The sequence below is a fragment of the Podarcis filfolensis genome (genome assembly GCF_964270895.1).
Source record: "Podarcis filfolensis genome assembly, chromosome: 3".
Classification (NCBI taxonomy): domain Eukaryota; kingdom Metazoa; phylum Chordata; class Lepidosauria; order Squamata; family Lacertidae; genus Podarcis; species Podarcis filfolensis.
This window is the reverse complement of record NC_139606.1, coordinates 85627493-85654036: the sequence shown is the minus strand read 5'-3', so window position 1 is coordinate 85654036 and position 26544 is coordinate 85627493. Positions and strand designations below refer to the sequence as shown.

The following is a 26544-nucleotide window of genomic DNA, read 5'->3' as shown; positions in this document are numbered from 1 at the left end:
TCTTATCTGTTTTCCTATCAAAGCCCTTGAATACATAGCATGCTGGAGATGAATGGCTTAAATACCAAGCCAGATTAGAGAGCTAAGATGAAGGTAGAACTGCAAAAGCTGAGACCAGATCAATATCCATTTCAGCAGTGCAGGGGAAAAAAGAAAGGAAAGGGGGGATATCTAAAACTAAACATGCTGTGAAAAAAGGAAGTGGTAGCTTCCTACAAAGAGACCATGCTTGACAGCTAGACTTAGGGTAAGGCCTGGGGATGATCTTATGAGTACTCAGAGCTGGGACTCACCTTCTGAAATCCATATGATGCCTAAAGCAGTCATGGTACTGACCCCCCTTGGTTTTGGCTATTATGGAAAAAGAGTAAGAGGGCAGGAAGCATAATCCACAGGGAACAATGATGCATAAGCCCCATGCTTACAATGACGTGAACTACGCAGTCTCTAGTGGATGCAACAACTGCAGACCATTTTTTCAGTGTTATAGAGTTCCCTTATACAGAGTCAAACTACTGGCCATCTTGCCCAGTACTGTCATGTCTACAGGTCTCCAATGTCTTGGGCCCTGCTCAGAGAGGAGACATTTCCCAGCCCTGATCTTCTTGAACCGTATATTCTAGGGATGTATGCTTACTATGGGTCTAATTACAGGTGGAGATGAATCAGCGTACGGGGGGAGGTTCAAAAAGTATCAACGTGGTGCTTGAGAACATGCGCAGAATGGAAGGCAAGAGGGAGGAGGGTGCCAAATAAATAATTAGGGCGCCAAAGTTTGTCCTTGCTCAGAGTGCCATATTACCAAAGTTCACCCCTAGTTACCTGCAACAACCAGTGATCCCATACCAGTATACACTGTCTTGACATTCTGGCCAATTGAATGGGACTAGGATATGTGTCACGTGCATGTCCATAAACACTGCATACATCAAAGGCACTTTCCAAAAGCATCATGTTGTTGCTTGCTTGCGGAGGCTCTGTCCTTGTTCATGGACAGCCCTTTTAAGAATTTAAGGAGACCCTGCTAGATTACACCAATGGTCCATCTGGTCCAGAATCTTATTCCCACAGTGGTTAATGTTTGTATTCTACTTTTCCTAAAGTGGGAGAAAACCAGGCAAGTGCTCAGTTCCAGTACATGTAAAGTGGGACATTGATGGTTAAAGCAATATAATCTACCAGAGCCTGCTCATATCTTTTTCAGACACCCACACTTCTAATCTGCAGGGATTCACTGGAACATGGATTTAGAATTTAGGTATCTCATACCTTGGTCTCCCTCCACCTACTCAGCCTGGTTTCATAGCTAAGTTTATTTCACAATTCAAACACTACCAGAAAAACTAGTATCAGTGCTCCACTACAGCTGATTTCTATTTAAAACAACACTAGTACACACCCACATCCAAAAATCCTAGGAATTAACCCCTCGCAGAGCTACCTGTCCCAGCAGCCTTAACCAACTATGGCTCCCAGGATTATGAGGGCTAGGGTGGGTGCTTTAAATGCATGGTATGTTCAGGGCAAGTAATTTTTTTGCAGATCTTTTCATTCCATGGGCTCCCCAAGTACCTTCCACTTTAAACCGGGCAATTCTTATCTGTGTAAGCCCCCAAACTGCTTTCACCTCGTTTTTAGCTCCTGTGTTGCTAGCACATTAATTTCCAATAGTGCTATTAATAGTGCTACTTGGTTGCTGCCTGCAGCCGAAGATTGACGGTCTTCCGTGATCTGGATGGAGCCCTGCTTAAAGCATTGCAGAAGGGCACACATCATGCTCAGCAGCAGGACTTCAGCACTTAATAATAAAAGCAGTCAGCAGCACCATTTTATCAGTTAATAATAAAAGCACTGATGAGCAAGCGTCTGTTGATTTGGCCTGGTAGTCAAGAGGGCAGTCTGAATGCTGTGAACAAAAGTGAATGAGTTGGAAGGAAAAGGAATGACTTTGGAAGATGAAAGAAGTTACTTAAATAATTTTGGGAGAAGACATTTAAATCTTGACCTGGGAAGTTAATGGAATGAATTTGGGGTGATCTGTTTTGGAGGAGAATAGGTAGAATTAATTGATGAGCTTGAAAATTAATGGAATCAACATTTCTGCAGTGAACGATAGTGTTTGTTTGTGTGTTCACATTTAATTATTACCGTATTTTTCACTCTATAAGATGCACCAGAACATAAGACACACCTAGTTTTTGGAAGAGGAAAACAAGAAAAAAAATATTCTGAATCCCAGAAGCCAGGACAGCAAGCGGGATTGCTGCACAGTGATCCCGTGGGCTGTCCTGGCTTATGGGATAGCCGCGCGCAGCCTCTCCTGGGCAAGGAGAGCCATCATCCCCTGCCCAGGAGAGGCTGCGCGCGACTAAGGCTCCCCCAAGAGCCGCACTTCCTTTAAAGAGCGCACAAAGTGTGTGTGAGGCTCTTGGGGGCTTTTCCCTGAAGAGAGAGACGGGCAGCCCTTCTCCGTCCTTGAGGAAAAGCCCCCAAGAGCCACACACACGCTCCATGTGGCTCTTTAAAGGGAACGCTGAGCAGAGCCTCCCGCCTGCATTCGCTCCATAAGACGCACACACATTTCCCCTTACTTTTTAGGAGGGGAAAAGTGCGTCTTATAGAGCGAAAAATACGGTACTTATTTTAGAGCAAGGGTCACCAGTGCTGCACCTGCAAAGGCCTTCACTGGCACCTCCAGGTAGGGCTCCCACATTCTGAGCTTTATTTAAAAAAATAAAAATAAGGATGAAAGTCAACTAAGTTTTATTCTGAGTAGGCCCATTTAAATGAGTCACAGTCATTAATTTCAATGGGCCTACTCTGTGTAAAACTTAGCTGAAGACCACCCTAAGTCTGCAGCCCTCCTAGAAAGAAAGTTATGCAGCAAAATGTGCAGGTACCCTTCTAAGCAATTTATATGAAATGAGTCAGCTTGACTGCTCCTGCCTGAAAGTGTTTATAGTCAATGAGTGAAGTCAGAGCAGTGATTGATAAGTTAGTTCTTTGGATACAAGGCCATAGGAAGCCCTAGGTCTTAAAGACCTGCTGTTTTCCTCTCTCCTTTAATGCACTTTTCCAGTTTCTGATTTATTTTCTAGCCCTTGGAATTCCCATACTTTGCCCTTCCTTTTTCCCTAGCAACCAGGTTACATCTTTCCCGTGGTGGATTAGTCTGAGATCAAGCAGTCCCTAAAAATTATTTTCTGCAAATACTACTACACACTAACAGTGGGTGGATGTTAAAAAACCCGAAAAACCCTCTATCACAAAAGGCAAACATGAAAAGTTTCCAAAGAGGCTTAAGCCTGTCTCCTGCTGTGCAGGAGCTGAAGTCTAGGCACTCATTAAGAGTTCACTGTAAAGTTAAATTACAGTACAATTGTATACATGCCCACTCAGGAATAAATTACTTTGTGTTTAATAGGAGCTACAGCCTATGTTTTGGTTTAAGTTTGGCACTGGGGAAAACAGAGTTCTAGTGCCGTTAACACTAGAAGAAATCCAACAGTTTAAACATGTTCTAGTATGGCAATACAATTATGGGGAAAGCTTCACCATGACCATACTCTCTAATTTTGTGCTATGCCATGCCCTCTGCCCCACAACAGACATTGGGCTGGGCCCACAGCACTCTCAAAATTCAAAATAAGCCCACTTGTCCAAAGAGGTTGGTGACCCCCTGTAAATACAGAACACCATATGCGCTAAGTTCAATTATTAAAATGCTATGATTGTCCACCCTAAATAATTTAAATTAGGATGCTAATAGATTCATTACCTTGTTTCTTCCCTAACAGTTACTGTATGTTAAAAGCAGGAATGATTATTGTAGTTCTATAGATATTCTGTTAGCCACCTTGAAATATGTGAACTGGGGATTAGGATATAAGTGGATACATCAAAATAAATGCATTCAAGAGATGAAGCTTTCTTCCAACATGTATTTTCCCCATCATGTTATTTACATCTATTGAATTTGTGCCTGTTATAATAGCGGTTACAAACACAGAGGCCGTCCACCACCACCCTGGTAAGGAAGAAAGTTGGCACCTTCACATATTATTTAATTTATTTGCTCATTTTGCCTTAAGTTTATGTCCCACCTTCCTTCCATCCTGGAACCCCAGGGTCTGTACTTGTAGTTTCTAGGGGTGCTCACCTATCCAGGCACTGACCGGACCTAGCCCTACTTAGCTTTAGCAAGGTAGTGGCTTAATGAGCCCTGAGATGAAGAAGTATGCAGGAACAAACACTGGGCACAGGGAATGGAATGGATAGTAAGACCTCAAAGCAGGCACTTTAAAGCCAGTGAAGCTACTCTGGCCTTCATAGGCTTGGAGACGGCCCTGAGCAAATGACAAACATTAATTTGCCACCTGTGCAAAAAAACCACGTTGGCTGTTGAAGCTGAGTGACGAAAAGGTGAAACGTTTCACCCAAAACTATGTTTCTTGACTGTGGGAATCACTAAACAATCTCTTATTTCAGAGCACATTAAAAAAAAACCCCACACACAACCTGATACAAATTCAATTTTTAAGGAAAGCCGCCTGTGTACACAACACCTGGCTGGCCCTGCATACAGAGCAGCTGCGGCATAGTAACAACTGTGCTTACTTAACTGGGCCGCTGAAGGGTTTCTCTTCATTCATACCTAGAGGCAAAGGGATTATGACGGCTGCCTTTCAAATACTTATCTGCGGCTCAGTTCCTATTCCTTCCTAATGTCTCTTATAATAGGATTTGGAGTTGCTGTAATGGGGCTTTGCTAAGGAAACAATGAAGACATTTAAGGTGATGTGGGAAGCTGAATGTCCTGCTCAGCTGGAGGTTACTCTCCCCCCTCCCGCACAACAGCCTGAGCATGTCAAGCTTTGCAGGAAGGAACTGAACATCAGCTGCAACACTGGAGGAGGATATCAGCAACAGAGAGGTTCGGCTAAGCAGCATCCCAGGGCAAATGCAGATGCTATCATTTGCCACGGTGAGTAAATGTAGATCCTCTCCAAGCCAGTTGGCTGTAATATCCTGCCAAAGGGCAGAAAGAGAATTCGGTTCACATATCTCTACCTCATCGGAAACCAGGGGGGAGCAAAGTAAATTACTCCTTGGAAACTGGCAGCTTCCCCAGTGGTTACAAAAAGAGCTTTCAAAGTATTTCTTATACGGTTTAAGAAATTTAACCTGGAATCGGATTTGAGCACACCTTATTGTTGCATGCCACCCCAATCTCAGAGAAGTGTGAGATTCCAGGGAATCCAGGCATTTACCTAGGGCTCATGTTTCCTTTTTGAAATGAGGCACAGTAGAGACTGTGGTACCTTTATGGCATATGGTTTATTTACCCATATACAGTGCTTTTTTCTAAAAAAAAATATGTTTAGGAGTACTCTCATTTTGACTCAAGAAAATAAACATTTTATAGTTCAAATTGGGAAAAATAAATACAGTAAGTGGACAAAAGTACAAAGATGTTTAGGGGTATGTGTACCCCTGCGCCCCCCCAAAAAAAGCACACTCCATATAAACAACCTGATCTCACATCATCAACACCTCAAAAGTGTATTGATTCTCCCACAGTTGTAGCCTTGGATTCAAACAGAACTCAACCACTGCTCTCAAACATCCCTCTTCAGCTTGCTAGTTTACTTCTAGGTCACAACACTGAACTCTTAACTCTCACCTGTGGCTTTTGTCCTTCTCGCTATCTACAAGTTGAGGAACGGGCCCCACCCATTTGCCATCTCCCTTTGTTCTCTTCACATATCATCAGGAAGCTAGCCTGGCTGTTCCAAGAATTAGAAGCCTTGAATAAATTTTAACACTTGCTGGATCCAGGGATTGGAGGGGTCTCAACACACAGCCTACTTCCTCCACCTGCAAAACTGTAACAATATATTTTCCTAGATTCAGAACCGTTTTGTTGAAAGCAACCCTAACAGTCAATCCTATGTGTGTTCATTTTTATGTCCCATTGTGTTCAGCGGGATTTACTCCCAGGTAAGTGTGTCTGGCGTGCTCTGGTCCATGGGGTCACGAAGAGTCGGACACGATTAAACAACTAAACAACAACAAGTGTGCCTGGATTTCCAGCCTAAATCATAGGGATGGAGCAAGCTGGAATAAATTAGGAGACCCTATCCCAATATGATGTCCTCCAGATGTTGTGAATGCCAGAGTTGGACAATACATTTTGGTGCATGAGATGAAGGGAACCCAGTCGACACACCCCTCACATTAGTCAACATGGGATACGATTCAGTGATTGAGCTGTGCAAGAGTATGGCAGACTATGGTTTATAGGTCACCTCTTACGCCCCCCTTCATATTGTGTTCGCTCAACACATGGAGGGAGAAATGGGATCACAGATTCTGGCCCCACCCTCTTTGTATCCAGCCTTCCTTGCAGTGAAGAAGCTGGATCAGAGGACCACCTGCATATCAAAAAGCAACGGATATACAGTTTATGTGTGCAGCGCTGCCTTCACAAAATCCACTGAATTCACAGAGGGTGCGAGGTGGGGCTGATGGAGGTGATCTCATTCCTTCCCCCACCAACATTCATGTATTATTTTTGCTGTATATGTATGGCTTTTTTATTTAAGAAAATGTATTATTTGTGTTGCTATAACCCATCCTAGGACTTTGTGGTGAATGCTGCATAATAATTCATAGTGGTGATGACAATGTGAATGAAAGTGGCAATTGGGTTTCAGACTACTCTGCCTCTCTGGGCCAGCTCTACCATTAGGCAGAGTGAGGTAACTACCTCAGGCAGTAGATGCTGGGGGGCTGTGGCAGAAGCACCCTGGCTGTTCTGTATTGAAGGACAGAGCTGCATATACCAGACAGCCTGGTCCGTCTCCCCTAGCCCCACCCCGCCCCACACACTAGCCTGCTGCCTTAGGTGCAATGGAGAGCACTAGCCTAATGTGAGAGATTCAGCTGCCAGTCCAGTGATTCCTCTATGGGGATGCCATCATGTCCTTTACCTCAGGCAGCAAAATGTATTTGGCTGGCCCAACTGTCTCCCACTCGCCTGTGCTCTGTGCTTGCAACCCATTGCCTGAGGTGGTTGCTTCATGTGACTTCATGGTAGGTTTGCCTCTTAAGAAAGATGGACTGTTGCTGAGGTAGCTGAGCAGCTATGATGACTAAAGCATTCACACACACACACACACACACACACACACACACACGTATTCAGATATTTAGAGACAAAAAATGCAGTTTACATTTGTCTCTGGCATACATTTCTCTCCTGGGGAGAATGTCTCAGGCTACAAGGACGGTGGTGCTCTGAATAGCCCCCCCCCCCCCGCTTCTCTGCCAACATAAAACACCATCAGATAACCTCATGTAAGGAAAGGAAGAGAAGCTATTAAAATTAATAAGCAACCAGCTACTACAAGCAGCTGCTTTGTCATTTTACATATTGCCTGGCAAGGAAGAGCAATATTTCCATTCCAGCAATGGTAATAGACCGTCTTCTTTCTTCAACGCAGGAGGGAGAACTGCAAAGCTGCCAGGAGCTCACACCGAGATAGCGGCAGGACAGCAGGAGGGGATTCAACACATCCAGCATCCCTGCTGCCCTGGGCTCCACAATTATCTTTCTTCAGCTATAGGGCCACATTCCATTCTGAGCAACCTTCCAGGGGCCACATGCCAGTGGTGGGTGGGGCCAGAAACAAAAGTAGGGAGGGGGAATGTGAATTTTACCTTTGTACAGTAGTCTAGTGTCTTCCTACTCACATACCTCTCTCTCTGTTTCCCCAATCCAAGCAAGCAAGAAGCATTATTAGAGCTTAATGGCACATACCAGCCAGGCAAAACCATTCACGGCAGGTGCAAAGCAAGGCCGGCGAGGAATGAGGCTCAGGAGAGAGTCCCAGAGGCCAAAGAGAGAGTACAGGAGGGCCACATTTGGCCCCTGGGCCAGAGGTTCTCCACCAGTGCCCTGTACAGTGTTCCTCTGCATTCATCCACCTGCCCAACAGCTATAGGCAGAAACAGGATGGGAAGCACAGCAGACACAACCTAGTTGGTTGCCCTGGTCCATTTTACAGTACAAGTGAGGATCTGGCAACTCCAAAGCTGCACCTCTCTAAAACAAACAGGTAGAGCTAGACATATAGCACCTCTGCTTGCCATACTTTGCTCATATTAGATGCAGAATGCCCATATGGCACATTTTTATCTCCTGGACCGTGAGTTCAGTTCCAGATGGTAGTCACAGCCAAATGGCTAGTGAAATCGAACTAAAATTAAATACAGAAATTAAACAGTACCTAATAATGTATCTCACCTAGGATCTACAGAGCTGAGCTTGCCTATCAGTTAAGATGGCAGTGTGATATGATGCTTCTCTACTCAGAAGCAAACTTGTTTCCAGGAAAATGCTATAGGATTTCAGCTTGAGGTCCTCCTCTGAGGATCATCTGCCACCATCAGTTAGATTGGTGAGCACAAGAAAGAGCCAAGCTCTTTCATGCCTTGTAGCAACTTTGGAAGACCCTCCCTAGAAAGTCTCGCCAGGCAGCTTCACTACTACGGACTATCTGGGATTATTGTATTTCCCCTTTAATGAACAGCTTGGCTTTATGCCCTTATATGACCTACTGTTTATTGAAACTGTTCATTTTTTTAAAAAATCATCTAAGTCAGATATCATGAGTGGGTTGTTTTTTAAAAAATGATTAAAATCCCCCAAATAAGTAAACAAAAGAGTTGCATTGTGTTGGCTGAAAGCAGGGTTGTCGCCTTGCAGCTGCTTTTGGTTGGAAGGCTACTGTTATATGCCATTTAATGCCAAGACAGGCTTCTACATGGTTTAACTAAAGGGTTTAGCCTTTCCCTGTGAGGGATGCAGCGGAGAGACTCCCAGCTTTTTATAACAAATAATATTCTCAGGGTGCTTTGGCAGCCTTATCAGCAAAGAAGACTGGAAGGAAGGACTGAGAAAGTCAGAGAGGATATAATCCCCTGAGATATCGCAGAACAGAAAAGGAAGAGCAAAAGAAAGGGGGGAAAGCTAATTATATGTGCCAGCTCTGCCACTGTGTGTGTGCACATAGCATAGTTCTCTTTAGAAGACGGAGAAAATCCCTTCAACAGCCTGTTGGGGAGCCAAAGCTCCTTGGATAGAGTGTTAGAAGATTCCAACCCTATATTTCTCCTCAGCCCCCACCCGCTTTAATGATAAATGAATTAATAGGTCTTTTTCAGGGACAAAGCTGAAGCAATTCATCTACAAGTGGCTGGGGGGGAGGCGGGGGTGTGGGATTTTGCTAGCTGTACAGAATGGGATCACACAAAAAATATTTGTCTGCTTACTTAAGCCATATATGCAAATACACTTGGAGGTAATAAGACGTTTTTGCAGGAGAGAATTGTCTCCTATTGGCTGCACTAAAGGCCATACATACAGGGCTGTATTTTTTTTACCATTTTCAGGTCAGCAAGGAACTCACAGAAAAAGTCATTCCTATGCTAATTCTGGTCAGCTATGCTGCTATAACAACACAGTTCTTCTTCTTTAGGATTCCAGTGTCATTAATATTCCCACAAATGGGAACATGGCTGCCACTTATATGACTGAGGGATGGGCATCATATTTTGAGCTCTGCTTATGTTTCAGTAAAATGACAGCCAGTCTGCTCTAAGTTCCAGAACTGGCTGATGGGATCAGTGAAGTCACTATTTAATCTACACGACTGGCTATTGCCATTTATTGTGAAGGATGTCCCAGGGGGGAAATATACAAGCTCTTGCATAAGAATGTAAGATCTCTGCTGGATCAAACCAAAAGATCTAGTTTAGCATCCTGTTTCCCACAGAGTCCAACTACAGGAACCCCACAGGTAGGACATGATTCATATAAAACATTTATCCTATTCCCAGCTTTGCACCAAATGCCAGACCAAAAGAATAGGGAGCTATCATTTCTGTGTTCCCTGGGGGAAGTGCACCACGTGAGTGACCCACTGGCCGACACTAAAGTTTTCTCGTTGGAAGTGGAAGCAAGCCGGATGTACCTGGACTCAACACATAACTCATACACAACTCTAAGTCAAACCATGGCTTAGCATGAATGAGCAGGTTTCCAGACTGAAGATTGTGACTGCCGTGTCTTGCTGCAGTATGGTTTAGCTGTGTGTTACATCTGAACCCAATCTTGTGTTTTGTCTTCCTCCACACAAGTGCTAAACAAATAATAAAAAAATAACATGGTTACAGCTCATGGTTTGTCTGGAGTGAGGCAAACCATAGCCCTGGGTCTGGCAACAACACACCAAACGTGGCTTAGCCTCAGGTAGTGTGGCTGCAGCAGGGTCAGCAGGGAAGCACGGGGTAAAGATCTTCACTCAAACTAAGCCATCATTTGTATTAGTGGCATGTGCAAACTTGGTCATTTTGTTTAGCTTAACTATTGTGTATGTGAACATGTCACCCCCGATTTAAATCTGAGCTTACACATAAATACACTGACTTGGCTTTCACCAACTACTACTTCTCAATCCCATTCCACCTCACACTGTAGCATGAAGTTACAAAGACGGACCTACCATAAAATATTATTTATTTACATAGTACCATCAGTGTCAGTGATACAGCAGGCTTCATCAAACTCAGCCCTCCAGATGTTTTGAGACTACAATTCCCATCATCCCTGACCACTGGGTCCTGCTAGCTAGGGATTCATGGGAGTTGTAGGCCAAAAACATCTGGGGGGGCTGAGTTTGAGGAAGCCTGCTTTACAGAGTACAAAACGGCAGGTCCCTGCCTCAAGGAGCATACTATCTAAAATTTGGCACATGACATGGACACAACAGAAGAAGGGGAAGGAATGAGAAGCAGAAGTAAATACATCTAGCCATTTCACGTGCACATTCTTACTTTTATAGTTAGAGGCTGAAGATTATTGTAAGAATTGCTGAGATGGGGGATGTGAAGCAATGTTTCTTAACCACAAAGGAAATGCTAAATTGTGCTTATTGTTATTAACGATTCATCCAATACAGCAAAAAAGAAAAGAAAAATGAAATGAAATGAAATGAGAAATCAGCACTTCAAAGTCCCTTCTGTTTCAACGAAAGGCTCAATGGGGCTTAAATGTGCTAGATTGTGCCCTTAGTACGCAGACCTCCTTCCTTTCTGCTCCCAGTGACTGTTTCTGCCCCAAGGGTGAGCTGCTCAAACTGTTTCTCAACCCATCAACTCCAGGCTGGTCCAGGCAGACTGCATTGTTATACGTCCTCGTGTGCTGATAACAGCATTAATGTGTTTTAATAGCAAACATCTCTGGTTTCCAAGTCACCTTGGCTCTAAATGAGTCAGATAGAAGCTACCTGCCAGGACTGAAAGCCCATGTTGTTATTTCAGCTGTGACTCGAAGATAAGGCAGGTGGTAAACAGATCTCACTGGACAGCAGATTTGTTTGGAAAAATACATGTGCTTGTTCTTTTCGAAATTTTCAAGAGAGCTTGCCTTGCCCTTTTGACAACCTTTGTTCATCTCTGCACTCCCTTCTCCCTCCCTCCCTTCTCTTCTTCTTCTAAGCCAGTCAGCAGCAGCACAGTAGTTCCAAGTTTTTATTCCCAAAACTATGTTCTCCATGCTTTGGGACTATGTGCTCATCAATTGCAGGTGTCCTTATAGCCAGGTGCATTCTCTGGGTACAAAGGGAAGTGGGGCCAGTTGCCCCAGGCTGTCAAATTAGTGCTTGACAAACTATTTACAAGAAAGGATTGATTCCTCCGCTGAGCGTAGTGCATCTAAGTTTTTCTGCAGACGGATCACAATTTCCACGAATGCGTCAGCTTTTTCTTTCTTCAAAAATTGCTTCTTTGGATGTTTCAGTTGCACATGATTGGGCCTGGCTCAGAAGTACTGTACTGGACATGGCAAGACTGGTTGCCGCTGAGGAGTTCAAGCTGCTGGGATTTGCAAGTTTTGCCCAGATAGGGGGCTCTGGACACACAGGCTAAACTGGCACATAAAAAGCCACTGATCTAGGCAATCTAAAGAGACACAATGAAATATGAGGTAGCATGGCTTGCAAATGGATGTCCTACTTTCTGAACACAGAATATAGCTGAGGCCTTATGCCACGAAATACTCCATTATTTATGCAACATCATCTTAATGGCAGCTTGTAGCCTTCCAAATTCTCTTGGACTCCAACTCCTATCAGCCCCAGCCAGCAGGGATGATGGGAGCTGTTGTTTCTCTCATCCTTGTCTTAAAGATATCCATCTCTTCTTGGGACATCAACACCCAATGTAAACCTGTTCCAGTGGATGGAAGGCAAGAATTTCATTGGCTGGCATCTCAGCCAAGCCTGTAAAACTACACCAATCCGAAACCACTCAGGAGTTGGCAAATACCTATTCCTCAAAATGATGAATGACTTAGGTGAGGAGGGTGGGGGTGGGGGAAAAGAGATGTTACCTATTCTAGGACTCTAAATAAATTATTTAAACATGCAACCTGTTTATATCCTCTCCATATGAAAAATTAATGCACCACAGGCTCTTTTGTGTTTTCATGGTAAAATAAATCTATTTAGAAACTTTACCCTCTTGAGGAACAAAAGAAAAGGGCTTTCTATTGCCAGTGTCAGAATTTCAACTATCAATCGTCCCCCTGTGCGGAAAGGGGACAGCTCTATTAATGAGTAGCCAGGTATTAACATAACAGAGCAGCCCCATTAATCTCCTGAGCACTGTAAGGTGCTGACAAAAATAAGCTGAAGCAAAGCTTTGTTGCTTTACTTTTTAATGGGGAAATGAAAGAGCAATTGCACCACCTCTGCTTCACAGCAGCTGAAGCCTGCCATAGATCCACACCAATGTGACTGAAAAAGCTGGCTGGGTGTTTGAGCTCAAGAGGTGAAAATTAAACATGTAATGGCCCCTTCAGGTATCCACCCTTCAGCAAAGCAGCAGCGAAAGATCTGCTTGTTAACCGGTTGGTAATACTCTGCTGAATAGCCACTTTGACTTTGTCCACCCATTCATAAACTTCTGCAGGTGACATTCTAGTATACACTCATTCTACTGGTAGCAGACAGAAAATGCACCAGAAGAAGCGGTTGTGCATTGTGAGAAGGTCAAGGCTTGGTCACATTCATGCATGTATATCACTTGCTTCAACACTTGGTGGCTCACAACTAGTACATAAAGTCAGCCTACACAGAAATGTTGTTCTGTGACAGCTCATTCATATGTCTGACATTTATTTGTTAATTGCCAAGACCAAACCAGATGCCTTTGGCCAATGACCAAGGAACAGATGTTGGTTTCTGCTTTCCTTCACTGTGCAGCGAAAGGGTTTGTCACGAGACAGGTGTTTACATTCCACAGTCTGTACTGTTGGAGTTTCTCACGGGAAAGGGAGACTGGATGTGACGTACACTGGTTTCCTGTTTTTCACTGTTCTTTGCAGTTTCACTTTGGTGATTCTCTCCGAGCTGTCGAGGAGAGAGGATGCATTTCTCTGCTCCGGCAGAGGCAAGATGTCTTTCTGTAATATACTTGCTTTGAACTATAAATAAAGCAATATAGAGTATGCAGCACGTACTCCTCATCCTTCTGCTGTGCACGGGACTCTGCTTTAAACTAACACGTGGTTATGGGCTCCAGAAGTCGAATCGGAGTACCGGCAAGGGATCGGAATGCAGAGGGACAGATCGGATCAGAATCTGCTCTGCGTGTCAAGCTGATTGATGAGGTATGTGCTACTGCTCCGGGCAGCCTGCCAGCTTCTAGTTAATGGCCTTATGGCTGGACTTTTAACTTTAAAGCCGTTTTGCTGGGAAGAGGCAAAAGGCTCCCAGGCACAAGTTACTATGCTGGGGAAATCGAAAGTAACTTTTAAGTGCGCTTTTGGAATAAGGCAGCTGCAGCAGTGACGCAGCAAGATTTAAAGCAGCATATATGACGCTGAAGGCTAATGCCAGAGTCATGATGGCCCTTCAGGATGCTTGTGGGATTCCAAAGCTCAATAAGAAGAATTACGCGGACTGGGTTTTGTATGCAGAGGCAATTCTGCGGAAAGAGGGTTTGTTTGAGGTGATTACAGACAACCCCCCAGCTCCAGTTACAGATGTATGGGCAGCTAAGGATTCCAAAGCAAGGGGAACTCTTACATTGATAGTATCCCCGGAAGAGCTCTGTCTGTTGCGTGATAAGACCTCAGCCAGAGAAATTTGGGACGCTTTGAGAGAGGCTCACTTAAGGACAGAAGCTGGATCCACTATGTTTTACTTCAACAAGCTGCATAATATGGCTCTTGCTGAAGGTGGAGATGTGCGTTTACATCTGATGGAGATGCAAAATCTGAGACATGAGCTGCAACAGAGAGGACTCAACTTTCCAGAGGCTGTGTATTCTTTCATGATACTACAATCTTTGGGTTCAGGTTGGGAGTCTGTTGCAACCCAGATTGCTGTGCAACCAACAGCTCAGCTAACAGTGGATTATGTTACTGCCGTGATTTTAAATGAAGCAGATCGCCGGGGTGCTAGCTGCATGGGCAAGGGGGAGTCTTCACAGACGTCGTCCCATAGTGCAGTGGAACCACCAGATGGCGCCAAAGCTTTGAAGGCAGTGAAATGCTACTCGTGTGGACGTCTAGGCCATATGAAGAGGGAATGCAGATATCCCAGGGCCAAGACAGAGCAGCGCAGCGAAAGCTCATCGCGCGGAAAAGGCCGAGGCAAAGGCAAAGGTCCGGTGTCAAGGACAACGCAGCACAAGGCTATGGTTTCACGCTTCACTCCAAAGGTTGCAGAGGTCCAGAAGACGTCTAGATCTTTCTTCGTTGTTGATTCAGCGGCGACCCACCACATGTGCAACGATAAGAGACTGTTTGTGTCTTTTACACCGCAGGAAGGTGCGATTCACCAGGCGGATGACCACACAATTCCCAGTAAAGGCTACGGAACTGTTGTTCTTCACAGTTTGGACTTATCGATACAGAATGTGCTTTACGTGCCAGATGCCAAACATAATCTGCTCAGCGTTGGACAGCTGAATGAGCGGAACATTGACGTTTCCTTCAAGAACAGGAAGTGCATCATCACAAAGAAAAATGATTATGTATTGCATGCTGAATATGTTGATCGTTTGTTTGTTTTGTATTATGATGATGTTGTGCAGGATGACACTTGTTGCATTGCAGGTTCTAACAAAAGTTTGCATGCAGAATGTATTCATGATTTTCATAGAAAATTTGGTCATTTGCATTTTGAGGCAGTATCTAAAATGCCTGCCTTGGTTGAAGGTATGACTATTAAACACTGCAGGTACCACATGAAGTGCAAAGCATGCGCAGCAAACAAGGTAAAAATGGCTGCGAAAGGTAAGGTGTCTAGTAGGCAAGCTACGGAACCATACCAGATTGTTCATGCAGATTTGGTTGGACCACTAGCGCCCTCTTTGGGTGGCAATAGGTACTTCATGGTTCTCATTGATGCATTTTCCAGATATATTTTTGTGTACAATCTCAAGCAGAAATCAGAGGCTTTTCCTAGGTTCAAGGAATTCTGTGCTTGGTTGGAAAATGTGCATGGTAAGAAGATAAAGACTCTTTTCAGTGATCGCGGGGGAGAATTCACTTCTCAGCAGTTTGAAGCTTTTCTGACTGAGAAAGGAATTCAACACGATTTGTCTAGTCCTCGCTCGCCATGGCAGAATGGACTTGCGGAAAGGGCAAATCAGACATTGCTTCAAGGGTTAAAAACCTTGCTGCATGATGCCAATCTTCCAGAGAGTTATTGGGCCGAATCTCTCTCGTGTTTTGTTTACAGTTACAATCGCAGGTTATCTTCAGCGATTGGTTGTACCCCCTATGAGAAGATGTTTGGCAAGAAGCCATACATTAAACACATGAAAATTTTTGGTTCTGACATGTGGGTTCATTCACCACAAAATTCCAAGTTAGACAAGCGTGGATTGCATGGTATCTTTCTAGGTTATCAGAAAGGGTCTTACAGAATAATGATGACTGACTCTAAGGCAATTAAGCTCACGAGAAGTGTTGAGTACAATGCAAAGTGGGGGGAGAATGTGGGAATTTTCCAATGTTATCCTGATGACGGTGATGAGACTGAGGAAAGTCAAAAGCAGCCACAACAACCCACACCCACTGATGAAGGTTCTGAGTCTGAATCTGAAACTGAATCGGGTGATTCAGAGGATTTCAAGAGTGCGAAAGCCTCTATGCGACCCTCTGAAAGCTCTGATCAAGAATTGGAGGAACCATTGTTCACAGTAGGTCGTTTTTCTCCTAAGAAGGAAGAGGAGAGTGTTGAAGACTTAAGGCTAATTCGTAGGTCACAGAGAGCCACAAAAGGCAGACCTCCAAAGAGATTTGCTGATGAATTTGCTACGATAGCAGTAACAGCTGTTAAAAGCTCCAAGAAGGTATTTGAACCTTCTAGTTTCCAAGAAATCCAGGGTTTGGATTCAAAGGAAGCTGAGCCATGGTTAAATGCCATGAAGGCTGAACTTGATTCCTTAGAAAGGAACAAAACATGGGAGCTAGTTCCAGTAGTTCCAGGAATGAAACTGCTTGGAAGCAAATGGGTCTTCAAAGCGAAGACAGATCAAAATGGCAAGATAGTCAGACACAAAGCCAGATTGGTAGCCAGAGGTTTTGCACAGGTACCAGGTGAAGACTATCACGAGACCTACTCACCCACAGTGAGGTATGAAAGCATAAGGCTTATGCTCAAGCTAGCTGCAGAGGAAAATCTACACATTAGTCACCATGATATTAATACAGCTTTTCTGTATGGATCTCTAGATGAATCACTTTATATGCTTCCACCTGATGGCGTACAGGTAAAACAGGGATTTGTTTGTGCTCTGAAGAAATCCCTTTATGGTCTCAAACAAAGTGCACGGTGTTGGCACACAAAACTCACTGAAGTATTGTTTTCTCTAGGTTTTCAGCAAGGGAAAGCTGATCCATGTGTATTTGTCAAAGAGGAGGGGCAGAAGAAACTGTACTGTTTGTTTTATGTTGATGATTTATTATTCTTTTGGAAAGATGTCGCAATGTACAATAACGCCCTAGCTCAACTGAAAGAGCACTTTGACATGAAAGATCTTGGTGGGGTAAACAACTACCTATCTCTGGAAATAGAGAGAGATCAAGATGGTAACATTCTAGTACACCAGTCACGGAAAATTGCTGATGTGTTAAGCAAACTAAATCTGATGGATGCTAACCCTGTAGACACACCGATGACAACAGGTTATCAGATAGATGACACTGAAGAAGCATTTTCTGACACTACATTGTACAGAAGTGTGCTAGGCAAGCTAAACTTCATTGCCAGATGTTCAAGACCAGACATTGCTGTTAGCTGTAATTTGCTAAGCAGACAAGTCAACAATCCTAGTATCAAGGATTGGAAAGCTCTGAAACGCATAGCGCGGTATTTGAAAGGCACTATGCATTACAGACTGAGATTTAACAATCGAAAGTCTGGTGGTCTTGAGATATTTGCAGATGCAAGTTTTGGAAGTGACACTACAGACAAGAAAAGTACGTCTGGAGTTTGCTACATGTACAATCAGGGTCTGTTTGATTGGTCATGCAAGAAGCAAACAACAGTTAGCTTAAGTTCTTGTGAAGCCGAACTGAATGCACTGTCTTATTCACTTAAGGATTGTGAATGGTTAATACAATTGTGCAAAGATATGAAAATTCCTGTCAAATGTCCAATCCGGGTTTACCAGGACAACAAAGCATGTTTAGCTTTGCTGAAGTCTGAAGGTTGTAAGCAAAGCACAAAGCACTTGCAATTAAAGTTGCAGCATGCTAGGGAATGTATTCAGAAGGGACTCGTAACGGTGTCCTATATGCCAGGTAATGAAATTCCTGCTGATGTATTGTCCAAGATTGTATCCAGGGATCAACACTGTACCTATGTGCAAAAGTTGGGTTTGTACTGATATTGTACGAACACGCTGCCCAGTGATGTTCACAGAAAGGGGGAGGATGTTGGTTTCTGCTTTCCTTCACTGTGCAGCGAAAGGGTTTGTCACGAGACAGGTGTTTACATTCCACAGTCTGTACTGTTGGAGTTTCTCACGGGAAAGGGAGACTGGATGTGACGTACACTGGTTTCCTGTTTTTCACTGTTCTTTGCAGTTTCACTTTGGTGATTCTCTCCGAGCTGTCGAGGAGAGAGGATGCATTTCTCTGCTCCGGCAGAGGCAAGATGTCTTTCTGTAATATACTTGCTTTGAACTATAAATAAAGCAATATAGAGTATGCAGCACGTACTCCTCATCCTTCTGCTGTGCACGGGACTCTGCTTTAAACTAACAGGAACACCCTCATTTCCATCATTTACTGGTACAATAAGTATTTCCGACATTGATGTCAGAGCTTTCCATAAATAGAGATTCAGAATACAAGACACATCCATTTATTTTGTATCACATGCATGTTTGCAACAATTCTCCTCCTTTACCAGAAGGCTATTGACCCCATGCTCCCTTCTGCAGAAATCACAGCCAGCTCTTGCTTTCATGAGCTGGGCCCCTTGGTCCTATGGAATGGAATAAGCTAGAGTGGCATGAGCTGTAGGGTGGTCTTAGGCAAGATTCAACTACAGTGGTACCTTGGTTCTCAAACTTAATCCGTTCCGGAAATCCGTTCCAAAACCAAAGCGTTCCAAAACCAAGGTGTGCTGCTTTCCCATACAAAAATAATAAGAATAAGAATTCATTATTTATACCCCACCCATCTGGCTGGGTTTCCCCAGCCACTCTGGGCGGCTTCCAACAAAATATTAAAAATACATTAAAACATCAGTCATTAAAAACTTCCCTAAACAGGGTTGCCTTCAGATGTCTTCTAAAAGTCAGATAGTTGTTTATTTCCTTGACATCTGATGGGAGGGCGTTCCACAGGGCAGGCACCACTACTGAGAAGGCCCTCTGCTTGGTTCCCTGTAACTTCGTAATGCAAAATGGATTAATCCGTTCCAGACTTTTAAAAACAACCCCTAAAACAGCAATTTAACAGGAATTTTACTATCTAATGATCCATAAAATGAAAGCAATAAACAAATGTACTGCAGTCGCTCAATCAATCAATCAATCAATCAGTAGCTGAACTGGGTTCCACACAGTCACAAAAAAGAGCCGCAAAAACAAAAACGCAAAATAAATAGCAAAAACAGTTAGACCTCAGCGTTAACATTCAAAACAGAAGTGTGGCACTCAAAACGGACGCGTAACACTCAAAACGGAGCATCTTCGGCTTCTGAAAAAGGTTCGCAAACCAGAACACTAACTTCCAGGTTTGCAGTGTTTGGGTTCCAAGTTGTTTGAGTACCAAGGTGTCTGAGAACCAAGGTACCGCTGTAACTGATCCTACCAGGAGTGCCATGACTTCTTCTAGCACCATGAGGCTCCCCTCTTCTCCCCCTGCAACCTCCTTTACTTAGGGGGGGGATCAGGAGAACCCCCAGAACAGCACACATGGGAGGAAAGGGGAGAACATTGCATCAGGCAAGCAGAAATGCTTGCACTGACAGAACATTTGACAGCATGACGTTGAATTCCTATGCATATGTCCTGTTTTACAGACCAGGGCTGTCTGGTCCAAGCCTGGTTTAAATATTTTTTTAAAAAACCAAATAAAGGAGACCAGCAGGAAACTTAAATTAGGCCATCAGCCATGAGCAGGGACACGATTACCTGGTCACGGCCTTCCCTTGCGTTTCTATTTAAATTTTGGCAATTATTTCTAAAATTGCAACCGTGTATATAAATTACCAATTATGCAAATTGATGCCTTTGCTCGGCCTCTCTTTTTTGGGTGAGACGTAAGCAGCCACGCTCATTAGCAGCAACTCTGTACTGTTACTGTAGCTGAAGTGCCAGCCTTATTCCTGGAAAGTATGGCAAAACCTACTGGGCATGGGCCTAGGCTGCCAGGAAATGGAGGTCACCAACATGGCACCTGCGGGCACATGTATTGCCGCAGGGGTCTTCCCTAGCATTCATAGGGTCCCCTCCCCTCTCTAAAATTAAACTTGAAAGAAGCATTCCATTGTAGCCAGTAGAATAGGTTGTGAGGTGCTGGAACCCGTGACTGTTTCCAAATGTGCCCATGGATTCAAAAAGGTTGGTGATCCTATCTGCTTTCCCTTACAATAAGCAATATCCGTCCTCCATGCTGCCTGTGTGCCAGAGAAGCCCAATGGGTGCAGCACAATGTCCATTATTTAAAAAGAACTACTTTGCTGGATCAGACAAATATCACCCTAGCCAAGCCAACAGTGGCTCCCTGGATACATCTAGTTGATCAGAAGAAGGGCATGCAGGCAATAACTATATTATATACCTTTACTTGCCCTCCGCTTCACTATTCAGAAGTATAGAAGGAGTTTCCATTTAGCCATTAGTGCTAATAGCAATGGATTGACCTCTCTTCAGAGTTTACCCGTCTCTTCTAAAAAGCCATTTAAGAGCCAAAGTGCATGTTACACACAAACAAGCACAACAGAACTCCAATGGCTATTGGAAAAGAGCTTTGGGAAGGGTCAATTTGTAGCAGAGAAACAGTGCCAGAGAGAGAACACGTAATCTACCTTCTGCTTCTCTCCCATTCCCTTCTTCCCACTGTGGAGTGGGAGGCATGTTCTGCATGTAATGCGTACTTTGGCGTTAAACTACTGGGCATCATCACATCATCTTGTAGCAGTGAATTTTCTCTGCTAGTTCTGCACTGCACTGGCATCACCAGAGCTGCACTAAAGGCTGTGGGATAAATCAGCTTCATACAACCAACATGCTTAACTCTAATTAATGCATGAAGGGGTTAAGACCATATAATAAGCTGTCCTACCAGGCTTAGCTAAGTCACTCCCCCTCACCTTGGGAGGAAGGTCACCAAAGTCTTTGTTCTTTCTTTTTTCCAGCATGTGAACCCTACCAGGAAGGAGGTCTGGCCTGGTTGCTCCAAGCCCAGAACACATGACTTAAGCAAGCCATATTCGTGTTTCTATATAAATAATTTAGAAACACTTACCACTTTTGAAACTAAGTTAAATTGCCTATCTTTTCTTGCTGCTTTATGGAAAAGCACATGAATCTGACCTTCAAAGAGTTTGTAAGTAAACCATTTTAAACTTGCCAAATGAGTGGTCTCTTTTGGTGCTAAGGAGAAGTGGGGAGCTTTGGAAGCAACTTAGAAGGGGAGCTATTCTCACATTTCTTCTATTTCTCATCCTATGGGCTCTCTTAGTAGCTCAGTGTACTCAGATTCCCTCTCTACAGTGATGGGGAACTTCAGGCCCAGGCCCAAAATGCATCCCTCCAGGCTGCTCTATCTGGTCCTCAGTATTCTCCACAGACCCTGCCTCCTCCCCAGGCCACACACCTCTCTAGCCCTGCTCCCCTACCCCCTCCAGTCCTTTTGATTGAGCAAGTCCTTGAATTACGCCTACCATCCTGTCTGTACTTGAAGTCATTGAGAGGGTAACAGCAGGAGGGGGCTAATTCTGGAGTTGACAGTATTTAGGCTTTAGGCTTTCTTATGGATGGAAAAGGAAACCACGTTCCCTCTCTGGCTGGGTACACCACATACATTTAAAGCATACAAACACACACACACGCACGAATCCTGGGAAGTGTATTTTGTTAATGGTGCCAGCAGAGCTGGCCCACACATGAGGCAAGGTGAGGTGAATGCCTCAGGCAGCAAGATCCACAGGCTCGGCAGAGGTGGCTTCCAAGGAATGCATCGCCCACTGCTGCTGCCACAGTGGCTGCGACAGCTGCAGCACAGTCACTGGAGGCCAGATCTGCCCACCTTCATAGGCTGCCTCTACAGCATCCTCTTGGCAGATAAGAGGTGCTGTTGGTCTCTGTTATGTACTGAGTTGAATAGGATCCAAACTGCAGCAGTCTGATTGGTCCTGGAACAATAGGATCCAAATTGCAGCCTAGAACAATAGGATTCAGAATGCAGCAGTCTGATTGGTCCTAGAACAATACAGCAGTATGACTGTTGGCAGGAACCACCCAATCATGCTCCAGATATAAGTGAATCCACAACCTGATTGGCTTACAGTAGAATTCCAGAATTAGCCAATCATGTGCAGCCCATTGTGTAAATAATGTATATAAAGCGGATACCTTGAGGGGACTTTCATTCATTCCTCCTCACCACTATGAGCTGAATAAAGAGCATGAAATCACTTTGCGACTCTGAGTATATTTCACTGGCGACGAGGATGGGATCCCGCTGAGCTGACTGCCACACACAGCACCGCAGCACCGCCACCTGCCGCACCGCTGCCTCGCACCGTGTATCCAGGCTTCAGCTCCGGGACACAAGGAACTCAGAATGGCAACCGACAGCAGCTTCTCGCCGTTCAACCCAGCATCTGGAGACTGGGAAGCGTACGCCTCCCGTTTCACCTTCCTCCTAGAAGCCAAAGGGGTCACCGATGAAGAAGACGCCAAGAAGAGGGCGATATTCTTCAGCATCTGCGGAGAGGAGACGTTTGAAATCACCCGGGCTCTCCTTGCACCTGAAGACGTCGCTACTGTTCCATACAAAACAATAATGGAACAGCTGAAGGGGCACTTTTCGCCGCAGCCCTCAGTGGTGGCTCGTCGAAATGCCTTCTACGCAAAGCGGCAAGCCCCTGGGGAAACCATAACTGGGTTTGTGACCTCTCTCCGCCAAGCCGCCCGGTTCTGCAACTTCTCAGAGCTGGAGAACATGCTTCGGGACCGCCTCGTCAGTGGCCTGAGGGATGAGAAGCTGCAACGACGCCTCTACGCTAAGAAGGACCTAACGTTCCAGGTCACTCTGGAGGAGGCCCTGGCAACGGAAGCTGCCAAGAGGTCAACGCAAGAGGCACGGCCGAGCCTGCCTTCCCAACCGAGGGTCCACCACGAAGACCTCACCGACGACTCAGGATCTGACAGGGAGGAGGTGCGCCGAGTACAGCAGCGCACTCAAGCAGCCCACATACCACAGCTGCCTCGACGAGGAGGGAACTGCGCAAGCTGTGGGGAAAGTCACGAGAGGAGGACCTGCCGTTTCCGCAATGCAGAGTGCAGGCAGTGCAGAAAATCGGGACACATCGCCCGGGTGTGTCGAGCTCGGCCCACCCGACTCCAGGCATCAGATGACCAATCCAAGAGCCCCAGGTCCCGGGGCCCAACGCACCAAGGCAACTCGACGGAGCTCACGGACTTCCAGGTATACCAGTTGCCCCACCCCAACGTAGAGAAAATTTATGTAGAGGTACAGATAGATGCTGCATGGAGCTTGACACGGGTTCAACTCTATCCATAAGCTCGGCAAGGACCTTAAGGAAACTGTGTCCTACTGGGGGTCCCAAACTCAGGCCGGCCCCATTCACCCTCCGGGACTTCCAGAAACGTAAGGTCCCCACAATGGGGGTGGGGACCTTCAGGGTACAATACCGAGGGCGGACGCGGCAACTGGATTTGCTTGTGGTCAAGGGCCTCTACATTAGCTTACTGGGATTGGCATGGTTTGGACCACTGGGGCTAGCCATCACCGGGGTGAACCACACTACCTTACAAGTGGATGTGGATGCCATATGCAAGGAATTTCCAGGGGTTTTCGATGGGAAATTGGGACAGTATACGGCCCCCCCATTGCTCTACAGCTTGACCCCGCAGTACAACCAGTCAGGCTCAAGGCCCGCCGAGTCCCGTTCGCCCTGAAACCCCGTATAGACGAGGAATTGGACCGGCTCGTGGAGCAAGGAGTGCTGGAGCCGGTGCCTAATGCCCCCTGGGAAACCCCAATCGTCACACCCGTCAAGCCTAATGGTTCAGTCCGCATCTGCGCAGACTACAAATGTACCATAAACAAGGCCCTCATGGCCCATGCATACCCAGTGCCAGTGGTCAGCCATGTCCTTGCCACCCTGGCTGGGTCGAAAATTTTTGGCAAGCTGGACTTGGCCCAAGCATATCAACAGCTGCCAGTAGATGAGGCCACAGCAGAGGCACAGACGATTGTGACGCACAGAGGAGCGTTCAGGGTAAAGCGGCTGCAATTCGGTGTCAGCGTGGCACCAGGCATATTCCAGAATCTAATGGACACGCTCCTTAAAGGGATTCCTGGCGTCACCCCCTTCTTCGATGATGTGTTGATTGCCGGGCCCACACCAGAGGAGTTTGAGGACCGCCTCCGCACCGTTCTGCACCGTTTCCAGACGGCTGGTCTCAAGTTGAAGCAGGAAAAATGTCTACTAGGAGTGCCTCAGGTGGACTTTCTGGGATTTATGGTGGACGCAGAAGGGGTCCACCCGACTGGGGACAAGGTATGGGCCATTTGTGATGCCCCAGCGCCCAAGAGCAAGACTGAACTTCAGGCCTTCTTGGGACTATTGAACTTTTACCATTCCTTCCTTCCCCACAAGGCGGCGGTAGCGGAGCCCCTACACAGACTCCTGGACAAGCGGATGTGGGGCCAGCGCCAGGAGGCTGCATTCCAGGCAGTTAAGGACTTGCTTGTCTCAAACTCGGTCTTGGCACACTTCGACGAGAGGCTGCCGGTGGTGCTAGCATGCGACGCCTCACCCTATGGCATTGGCGCTGTCCTGGGACACCAACTCCCGGATGGAAGAGAGGTACCGGTAGCATACTTTTCCCAGACACTCAACGCAACCGAGCGGAACTACTCGCAAATAGACAAGGAGGGGCTGGCAATCGTGAAGGGAGTAAAAAAATTCCATGATTTCTTGTACGGGTGGCCCTTCACCGTGGTGACTGACCACAAGCCGTTGCTTGGCTTGTTTGCCCCCGAAAAGCAGACCCCCCAAGTGCTGTCTCCTCGTGTCCTCAGGTGGTCAATTTTCCTTGCCAGCTACCAGTATGCACTGATTCACCGCCCGGGGAAGGCGATGGGCCATGCGGACGCCCTCAGCAGGCTACCACTACCGGAAACAGGCCCTGACCCAGCACCTGCACAAGAGGTTATGAGCCTGGAGCTGCTTCCCGACCGCCCCATTCAGGCACAAGAAGTTGCACACCATTCCAAGAAAGATAGGGTCATCTCCTGGGTCCTGGACTGGGTGTGGAGGGGATGGCCCAGCAGCAGCCCTGGGCCAGAATTCGCTGGCTACACAACCCGCAAACATGAACTGTCAGCCCACAAGGGGTGCCTGTTATGGGGAAGCAGGGTCGTTGTTCCCCAGCCCCTCTGCAAAAGGGTCCTCACAGCCCTACACGAGACACACCCAGGGGTAGTAAGAATGAAGGCCCTTGCCAGGAGTTATGTGTGGTGGCCGGGGATCGACGGAGAGATCAAACACTGCCAGGCCTGCCAAGAATCCCGCCCAGATCCCCCAAGGGCCCCAGTCCAGTCCTGGGAGTCCGCCCGAGCACCATGGTCACGCCTGCATGTGGACTTCGCTGGCCCCTTTCAGGGGAAAACATTCTTCATAGTGGTGGACTCCTACACCAAATGGCTGGAAGTTGCACTGGTACCGTCCACTTCTACGTCCGCAGCCATCCGGGTACTATGCAGGCTGTTTGCAACCCATGGGCTCCCTGACACTCTCATCTCAGACAACGGGACTGCATTTACATCAGGAGAATTCCAAACCTTCACAGCACAGAACGCCATCCGCCACATCCGTTCGGTGCCATTCCACCCTGCCACCAATGGCCAAGCAGAACGCATGGTGCGGACCACCAAGTACACCCGCATGACGCAAGGGGATTGGGAGTACTGCCTTGCCACATTCCTCCTAGCACAGCACAGCACCCCCAGCTCAACGACTGGCCGGAGCCCTGCTGAACTACTAATGGGTTGGCGCCTTGCAATCAGATTGGACCACCTTCACCCCGATAGAGCTCAGGATGACGTAGTGGGGGGGGGAGGCAGGAACCCCCGGACCTTCGAGGCCCAGGACCCAGTGTACGCAAATAATTTTGGGGCAGGCCCAGCATGGGTACCCGCCACAGTCACCAGGGTCACTGGCCCCGTGTCGTACGAGGTGCTAACGGATGGGGGGCAATGCTGGCGCCGCCACTGCGACCAGATACGGCGACGATTCCCGGGAGAAAACCAGGAGGAGGAAAGGTCAGAGGAGTCCCAAGGGAACAGAGGGGCAGTGAGGCCCATAGAGCAGGAGGGGCCAGCAGGAGAGGCAGAATCAGTAAATACAGAGAGGACCCACGAGGCCGAAAGGACACCGGAACAAGAACCACGACTGAGCGAGCTGGTTGCGCTAGACCAAACAGGCCCATCACAGCCAGCATCCTTGGAACACGAGCCAGAACCTGAACCCCGGACCAGGGAACACCACAGGCCGCAACGCACACGTAGGCCACCGGCGTACCTCGAGGACTATGAATGCGACCTCCCGGGCAGGACTGGAACTTAGAGGGGAGAGGTGTTATGTACTGAGTTGAATAGGATCCAAACTGCAGCAGTCTGATTGGTCCTAGAACAATAGGATCCAAATTGCAGCAGTCTGATTGGTCCTATAACAATAGGATTCAGAATGC

At 46.3% G+C, this 26544-nt stretch overlaps 1 protein-coding gene and 1 long non-coding RNA gene across 6 annotated transcripts in view; both read right to left on the bottom strand.

Annotated features, from left to right (window-relative positions):
* LOC310758400 (uncharacterized protein) overlaps positions 1-26544 on the bottom strand; it is a gene marked incomplete at its 5' end in the record, with an annotated part of 84689 nt that overhangs the window by 47891 nt on the left and 10254 nt on the right. The window contains one exon of one of the 5 annotated variants that reach the window (XR_014545739.1): positions 10725-12024. The exons of the other annotated variants lie outside the window; for them this stretch is intronic. Of the gene's footprint in view, positions 1-10724; positions 12025-26544 lie in introns of those variants that run through there. 5 annotated transcript variants of the gene reach the window in all.
* LOC310758998 lies at positions 936-5756 on the bottom strand. The gene is made up of 2 exons (XR_014546156.1): positions 5684-5756; positions 936-1097 (listed from the first exon to the last, which is right to left on the bottom strand). It is a non-coding gene; the product is annotated as an uncharacterized lncRNA (long non-coding RNA).